Below are 8,797 nucleotides of genomic sequence, written 5' to 3'. Positions count from 1 at the left end.
ACGATATAGAGTTTTGCAGCAATATCAATTAAACAAAAGGTAAAAGGGTTTTGGTTTGTTTTGAATAAAAAGCAATTACAGTAAATAATTAAAGTACGAATGAATTAGACAGATATGAGTAGGATGCTAGGGATGGTGAATGATTTGATCATGCAACAATTATAACTATATCTTGCAATAATGGTTTGACCAATTAACTATCAGTTCTTAAGGTTTATTATTCCCAAGTCCTCAGGTAATAATTCTTTAATCCCTCAACCTAATCACTATGTCCATAGAAAATTATGGTTGACATTAAGCTTTCCAATACCAAGAATATTCTGATTATTGAAGGGTATTTCTAGTCCTAGGTAATATCTACTAAAATATGTTCTCAGACAGATCATGAACAATAGCTTGTCCGGCTTAATTGTATCACATAAAATCAATTTTCGTTTGTCCGACAGAAAAAGCAATAAAGCAGTAAGTGTAACGCCCCGAATTTATTTAATTATTTAATTAGATTAATCGAGGATTTATTCATTGGAATTATTTGAATTCGAGGTTTATCGGTATTATTCTAAAGGCGTAATTTGGATTAATATGTTAATTTGAGCAGTTAAGTTGGGGTCGGACTTATTAGTCGGATTAGTCAGAGAAGTACAATTGCGAGTTGGTATTAATTAAGTTAAGGAGCAATTGTAGGTGGGGAATATTATTGGGATTAATATTCGTTATGTTATGTGATTATTCAATTATGTGTGTTATTTGGCTTAATTGAGTAATTAAGGAGAGATTATGAATTGGGCCTAAGTGAAAGAAATATGACATAAGAGATTGGGTTATGGGTTAAGCCCATTAGTGAGAAAAGATAGTAAGAGTTAGGGTTTTAGAGATTAAACCTCATAACTCATTTTGGGGAAAAGAAGAGAAAGAAGAGAAAGAATAGAAAGAAGAGAAAGAAGAGAAAGAAGAGGGAAATCTATGGCATGAAGAGGAAGAACTCCATTGAAGGAAGTGAAGCTTTTGCTAAGGTAAGGGTGGGGTTCTTACTCTCCAAGGGTTGGAATGATGATGGGTATGGTAGAGATTAGGTTCCATAACTGAAATCCATGATTGTGTTACAATGTTGATGAATGTGGAATTGATAATGTTGTGTGTGCTTTCTATTCTTTGCAATTTCATTGAAACATAGAAAAGTTAGGGTTTAAGAACAAATGCATGAATTGATGATTTGAACTGTGTTTGATTGATGCTTAATGATGTTGTGTTGTTAGAAGATCCATAATATGTGTTGTATTTGTGTTTATAACATGTATTATGTGGTTATTTGTGATGATTGGTGTTTTCCAACTTGATTGGGTTGAGTTTAGGGGTTTAGGGATGAAATTCGTATGCTGTTTTCGTGTTTTGGGATTTTCTGAAATTGCCAGTTCGCGCCGTGAACTACTGTTCGAGCCGCGAACTGCTTGGCAAAAAGTTAGGTATTTTTGAATTTGCTCAGTTCGCGCCGCGAACTTTGTTGGCGCCGCGAACCCTGTTTTGCAGAATTTTTTCTAAACTTTGAAATGATGTAACTTTTGATCCGTAACTCCGTTTTAGGCGCCGTTCGAAGCGTTGGAAAGCTAAAGCAATGAACTATACCATGATGCAATAAAATGATCCATATGATATAGTTTCCTATTATGTTATTAGGATTAAGTGATGAACTATGTTGTGTTAACATGTGAAGTATGCTCTTTGCTATGAATCAATGAAACCATGTTGCGGTATAACTTGATGTACATTTTCATTATGACGATAAAATGTTATTGAAGTGATAATATGTGCCTTCCTTATGATGAGATAATGAGATATGTGATGATATGCATAATTGATAAAGATGTTGTATGCTATATGTGATTAATTGTGCGTATTTGATATGTATGAGTCGACGACGATGCCATGTGATGAATTAAGAATATATATGTATTTATTAGGAAGTTGAATATAACGTATTATGATGATTACTTGAAATTAAGGAATATGATGAATATGTTGATGTTGTTGGCAATATGATGAATCGTTGATGTTTGTTATAATATGATGAATTTGTGGTTGTTGTTAACATGATGAATTTGTTGTCGTTGTCGTAGACCCTATGGTCAATGTTGATAAGTTGTATTGTGATGTATTTTGAGGTGAATTATTGTTGTATGATGATGCAACATAGTGACGTGATTGTGAAGTGATGCATTCTTATGAATGATGATGATTTTGTTGTTGTTGAAGTTCGACATTATATTGATAATGTTCGATGGTGATTTAGACGATGTTGCGACGTATTGTTTATGTGGTTTGTATGGATGTTGCATTTATTGAGTCACATCCATTGCATAAAGAGACGGTGGCCTTAATGGCAAAAAGCGATGGTGGCCTTGATGGCAAATAGCGACGGTGTGCCCAATGGCAAATTTTGAGACGGTGGGAGTTTTACTCCAAATGGTACCACATGCATTTGCATAAGTCGAGTCACATGTGAATTGCATTTGAGTCTTATTTGATTATGTTTGTGGTGACGTGATGACTTGATGATGAGATGTCTGTTGTGATGTGTTGGAATTATACTTGTGAATTGCATATATTGTCATGGTTGATTGTTGACATTGTCGCCATTTCATAAGTTGATTATGTTATTTGAATTGTTGAGACGATGATATGCTTGTTGTGACGTGATGGTAGTATAATTGTGATTTGAATATGTTGTCTTAATTGATTAACGATATTGTTGCTATCTTGAAAGTCGTATAATATTGATGAGTTATTTTGTGATGAAAGTTGTTGTAAGATGTTATGTGATGCGAAGTGGTGAAATTATGTATGATCTATATCTCCTATATTATTTATCATGCATTCCTTTATATTGTAAGATATCTCACCCCTTTGCTGATATTTCCCCTACCATGGGAAATGGGCAGGTACTCAAGATTAGTCGTGGATGTTCGAGGTTATTGATGTGAAGTCTTTATGTTGCTTTATGGCAAGTCGAGTTGGTGTCCATTGCTCTGATACGTAGCACTCGGGGGGGGGGGGATTAGTAGTTATTACTTGATTGTTGTATTCTATGATGATATATGTGTTGAATTGAATTGAAAGATGTCTATGAGTTGAAATTGGAAGTTATTGGATAAAGTTTTGTTTCCGAATGCTATGTATCTTTGTTGATTACAATATGAGTATGTTTGTTTGTTTAAGTCGAATTGTGACATCCCATTGTTTGATGAATATTTTTAAATGCACTCTGATTTTCGCTTATAATTGCGGGGTAGATTTGGGGTGTTACAATAGTGGTATCAGAGCAGGTCGGTCTGTCCGGCCAATGTTGTCTAATGTTGTTTATTTCTGTGTGCGCGATGAGTGTGTGAAACACTATCGGTACTTGTTGTTCTTCTGATCGTTTGTCTGCAGGATTTGGTTTGAAGCTAAGTGGGGGAGAAACTATGCTTCTCGGTTATGTTTCAGTTGTAGGATGTAGTATGTTGCTGAGGGCGACAATGCAAGTGTTATTGGAGTTTGCTGTTTCCTAAAGCGAAGATGACTTGGATTTAAGATTTTGGTTGCTAGTTAAGTTGGAATCTCATGAAGAAGAGGGTGAGAAGGAATTGTTAATGTTTACTACCCGGAGGATGAGGGCTCTGTAGAGGTTGTTGGTATGCGAGTATGGTGCAAGCTCCTGATGTGTCTGAAGGTAACTGTAAGTAATAAGAATAAATTCTAGAAGATGGAATTTAGAAAGTGCGATGTTCCAGTGCTACTGATGGACTGTGAAGTTGTTGGTTGAGCAACCTTGCGTAAGATGTCGATGTTGGATCAGTGATTAAAAGAAGTATCAATGTAGACCTTGTGGTAAGATTGTTGCAAAGTGATTGAGGCAGTATTAGAACTGTGGAAGCTATGGAAACGTTTTGAAGCGCGAGTAAGAATTGGTAATGCGAAGAGATGAGTATGATTTCAATAATAAGAAGTGCGGATAATGGTGTACATGAATTTTGTTCTGATGTATCGTCAGAGGTGCTTAAGGAGGTAGCTACAAGATGCCGGTGTTAGTCTTTCCGGATGATTTTGGAAGATTAGTGAATTACGGAATCATAATGCTTCTGGTGATATGAGTACAAGTTGGAAAAGAACATTATTAATGTTGGTAATGATGGTTTATACTCTATTATGATTGTCGGCTATCTATTGACAAATTGAGGACTTGATCACCCTTAATCTCTTGTTGATAGTAAACGAAATCGTGATTGGATGGCATAGACGTATCTTGCTAGCTTGATAGTGCATAAAGGGATGAATGTTATGTCGTGGAGATAGTTACTCTCTGGTTGGTGTGAATTAACGGAAAAGTATACATGAATAGTTGAGAAGTAATGAACCAGTCGCAGAAGCTGGTTTATAGGTGAGATAACATCGTAAAGTGAAGGATTGAGAATGTCGAGTGAACAACAATTTTGTGACAGATGTTTAAGGAAGTCTGAACTAGAATAAGACTTGTGGACCATGTAATTGACCGAAAGATTTAACGTGGATGGTGACTTAAGATGGATTATCAGGGTTGCGCAGCGGATGTGTAAGGTGGCGCAATTGCTATGCGTATGTGTTTGCTAGAGGTGAAGAACTAGGTATCAGAAGCCTAAGAGAATGATACGTTTTGATCTGCATGTTTGATTTGATGAGTGTTGAGATAAGAACGAAGTATCACGAATATGGTATTTTTGTCGAGTTTATAAGGATGATATAAGGGATGTTAGTTGATGGTGGAGTTGGGTGTATTCATTGAGTAATCTTGTTAAGTTGACGCTATAGTAATTTGGTTTCTGTTGTCGTTATGTTGTTATTAGACTCTGTAAGTAAGAAATGAGATTTTGTACTATGACTGAGTTGAGTATGCTGACTATGTTAATGTCACTATAAGAGTGATATGACGAGGCGAATATAGAGTTGTTGGTATTTGTTGAAGATTGACATGTATAATTATGAGAATGGAAGTAAGTATGTGTTTTGGTATTGAGAATGTTGTTAATACGATGATGGTGTGGTGTTGAACACCCAAGTATGAGAAGGTTATGATTGTTACTACCTTAAGGATCGATAGTCAAGGTATTGTGGGACATTGATGATTCTGTTGCTAAGTTAATGAAGTGAGAGTGTATCTCCATGTATAAGCGAGTTAAGGTTGTTGCTACCATAAGTATTGGTGAGTCGAGAGATTCCTGAGGTGGTTGGTAAGTTGTTAACGAGTATGTCGTTAAGATGTCGAATAATTGACACTTGATTTAAGTCAGATTGAGTTATTTTGGTAGTCGAAGTGTTGTCAAACGCAATTGAGAATTGGAGAGTTGGAAGCGAAGTTGAGGACGATTATGTTAGATGGATTTTCGAGGACGAAAATATTCTAAGTGGGGGAGAGTTGTAACGCCCCGAATTTATTTAATTATTTAATTAGATTAATCGAGGATTTATTCATTGGAATTAGTTGAAGTCGAGGTTTATCGGTATTATTCTAAAGGCGTAATTTGGATTAATATGTTAATTTGAGCAGTTAAGTTGGGGTCGGACTTATTAGTCGGATTAGTCAGAGAAGTACAATTGCGAGTTGGTATTAATTAAGTTAAGGAGCAATTGTAGGTGGGGAATATTATTGGGAATAATATTCGTTATGTTATGTGATTATTCAATTATGTGTGTTATTTGGCTTAATTGAGTAATTAAGGAGAGATTATGAATTGGGCCTAAGTGAAAGAAATATGACATAAGAGATTGGGTTATGGGTTAAGCCCATTAGTGAGAAAAGATAGTAAGAGTTAGGGTCTTAGAGATTAAACCTCATAACTCATTTTGGGGAAAAGAAGAGAAAGAAGAGAAAGAATAGAAAGAAGAGAAAGAAGAGAAAGAAGAGGGAAATCTATGGCATGAAGAGGAAGAGCTCCATTGAAGGAAGTGAAGCTTTTGCTAAGGTAAGGGTGGGGTTCTTACTCTCCAAGGGTTGGAATGATGATGGGTATGGTAGAGATTAGGTTCCATAATTGAAATCCATGATTGTGTTGTAATGTTGATGAATGTGGAATTGATAATGTTGTGTGTGCTTTCTATTCTTTGCAATTTCATTGAAACATAGAAAAGTTAGGGTTTAAGAACAAATGCATGAATTGATGATTTGAACTGTGTTTGATTGATGCTTAATGATGTTGTGTTGTTACAAGATCCATAATATGTGTTGTATTTGTGTTTATAACATGTATTATGTGGTTGTTTGTGATGATTGGTGTTTTCCAACTTGATTGGGTTGAGTTTAGGGGTTTGGGGATGAAATTCGTATGTTGTTTTCGTGTTTTGGGATTTTCTGAAATTGCCAGTTCGCGCCGTGAACTACTGTTCGAGCCGCGAACTGCTTGGCAGAAAGTTAGGTATTTTTGAATTTGCTCAGTTCGCGCCGCGAACTTTGTTGGCGCCGCGAACCCTGTTTTGCAGAATTTTTTCTAAACTTTGAAATGATGTAACTTTTGATCCGTAACTCCGTTTTAGGCGCCGTTCGAAGCGTTGGAAAGCTAACGCAATGAACTATACCATGATGCAATAAAATGATCCATATGATATAGTTTCCTATTATGTTATTAGGATTAAGTGATGAACTATGTTGTGTTAACATGTGAAGTATGCTCTTTGCTATGAATCAATGAAACCATGTTGCGGTATAACTTGATGTACATTTTCATTATGACGATAAAATGTTATTGAAGTGATAATATGTGCCTTCCTTATGATGAGATAATGAGATATGTGATGATATGCATAATTGATAAAGATGTTGTATGCTATATGTGATTAATTGTGCGTATTTGATATGTATGAGTCGACGACGATGCCATGTGATGAATTAAGAATATATATGTATTTATTAGGAAGTTGAATATAACGTATTATGATGATTACTTGAAATTAAGGAATATGATGAATATGTTGATGTTGTTGGCAATATGATGAATCGTTGATGTTTGTTATAATATGATGAATTTGTGGTTGTTGTTAACATGATGAATTTGTTGTCGTTGTCGTAGACCCTATGGTCAATGTTGATAAGTTGTATTGTGATGTATTTTGAGGTGAATTATTGTTGTATGATGATGCAACATAGTGACGTGATTGTGAAGTGATGCATTCTTATGAATGATGATGATTTTGTTGTTGTTGAAGTTCGACATTATATTGATAATGTTCGATGGTGATTTAGACGATGTTGCGACGTATTGTTTATGTGGTTTGTATGGATGTTGCATTTATTGAGTCACATCCATTGCATAAAGAGACGGTGGCCTTAATGGCAAAAAGCGATGGTGGCCTTGATGGCAAATAGCGACGGTGTGCCCAATGGCAAATTTTGAGACGGTGGGAGTTTTACTCCAAATGGTACCACATGCATTTGCATAAGTCGAGTCACATGTGAATTGCATTTGAGTCTTATTTGATTATGTTTGTGGTGACGTGATGACTTGATGATGAGATGTCTGTTGTGATGTGTTGGAATTATACTTGTGAATTGCATATATTGTCATGGTTGATTGTTGACATTGTCGCCATTTCATAAGTTGATTATGTTATTTGAATTGTTAAGACGATGATATGCTTGTTGTGACGTGATGGTAGTATAATTGTGATTTGAATATGTTGTCTTAATTGATTAACGATATTGTTGCTATCTTGAAAGTCGTATAATATTGATGAGTTATTTTGTGATGAAAGTTGTTGTAAGATGTTATGTGATGCGAAGTGGTGAAATTATGTACGATCTATATCTCCTATATTATTTATCATGCATTCGTTTATATTGTAAGATATCTCACCCCTTTGTTGATATTTCCCCTACCATGGGAAATGGGCAGGTACTCAAGATTAGTCGTGGATGTTCGAGGTTATTGATGTGAAGTCTTTATGTTGCTTTATGGCAAGTCGAGTTGGTGTCCATTGCTCTGATACGTAGCACTCGGGGGGGGGATTAGTAGTTATTACTTGATTGTTGTATTCTATGATGATATATGTGTTGAATTGAATTGAAAGATGTCTATGAGTTGAAATTGGAAGTTATTGGATAAAGTTTTGTTTCCGAATGCTATGTATCTTTGTTGATTACAATATGAGTATGTTTGTTTGTTTAAGTCGAATTGTGACATCCCATTGTTTGATGAATATTTTTAAATGCACTCTGATTTTCGCTTATAATTGCGGGGTAGATTTGGGGTGTTACAGTAAGAAAACAAGTCAATGTAGAATAAACAAAATTATCATTGCAAAAATATAAATTTTTCATTACAGATCAAAATGAGGGTCACCCCCTAGCATTGGGTGGTTTAGATACTCATAACAATAACAAAAATCATAGTTTGAATTGTAGATATTACAGATAAACGAAGGGAATCAGATCTTCAATCGCGAACGCTCATGGAAATCTCCAATCCTTGCTTAGAATATGATTTCTCCAGCTTCTCCAATGTATTTTCGCACCCAAAACTGTCCAACCCTTGTCCAAACGCACTCTGGTTCTTTCATTCCCACGTTTCAAGGCTTTTCAGACAAAAAATCCCAAAATGTTACGTGTGGGCACGCGTGTGGGACAAGGAGACATGTCTAGGGACTTGTATGGGCAGAAGCAGCATTTTTCTTTGATTTTCCTCCCCCAGGAACGCGTGTGGAGATGCGTGTGGGCCTCAGGGACGCGTGCTGGGACACGTGTGATCAGAGCCTTTTTTCAGACTTCCTGCCTGACTGGGACGCGTCCTGGGACGCG

This window comes from Vicia villosa, unplaced genomic scaffold, assembly GCF_029867415.1.
Source record: "Vicia villosa cultivar HV-30 ecotype Madison, WI unplaced genomic scaffold, Vvil1.0 ctg.000399F_1_1, whole genome shotgun sequence".
NCBI lineage: Eukaryota > Viridiplantae > Streptophyta > Magnoliopsida > Fabales > Fabaceae > Vicia > Vicia villosa.
This window is presented reverse-complemented; position numbering follows the sequence as displayed.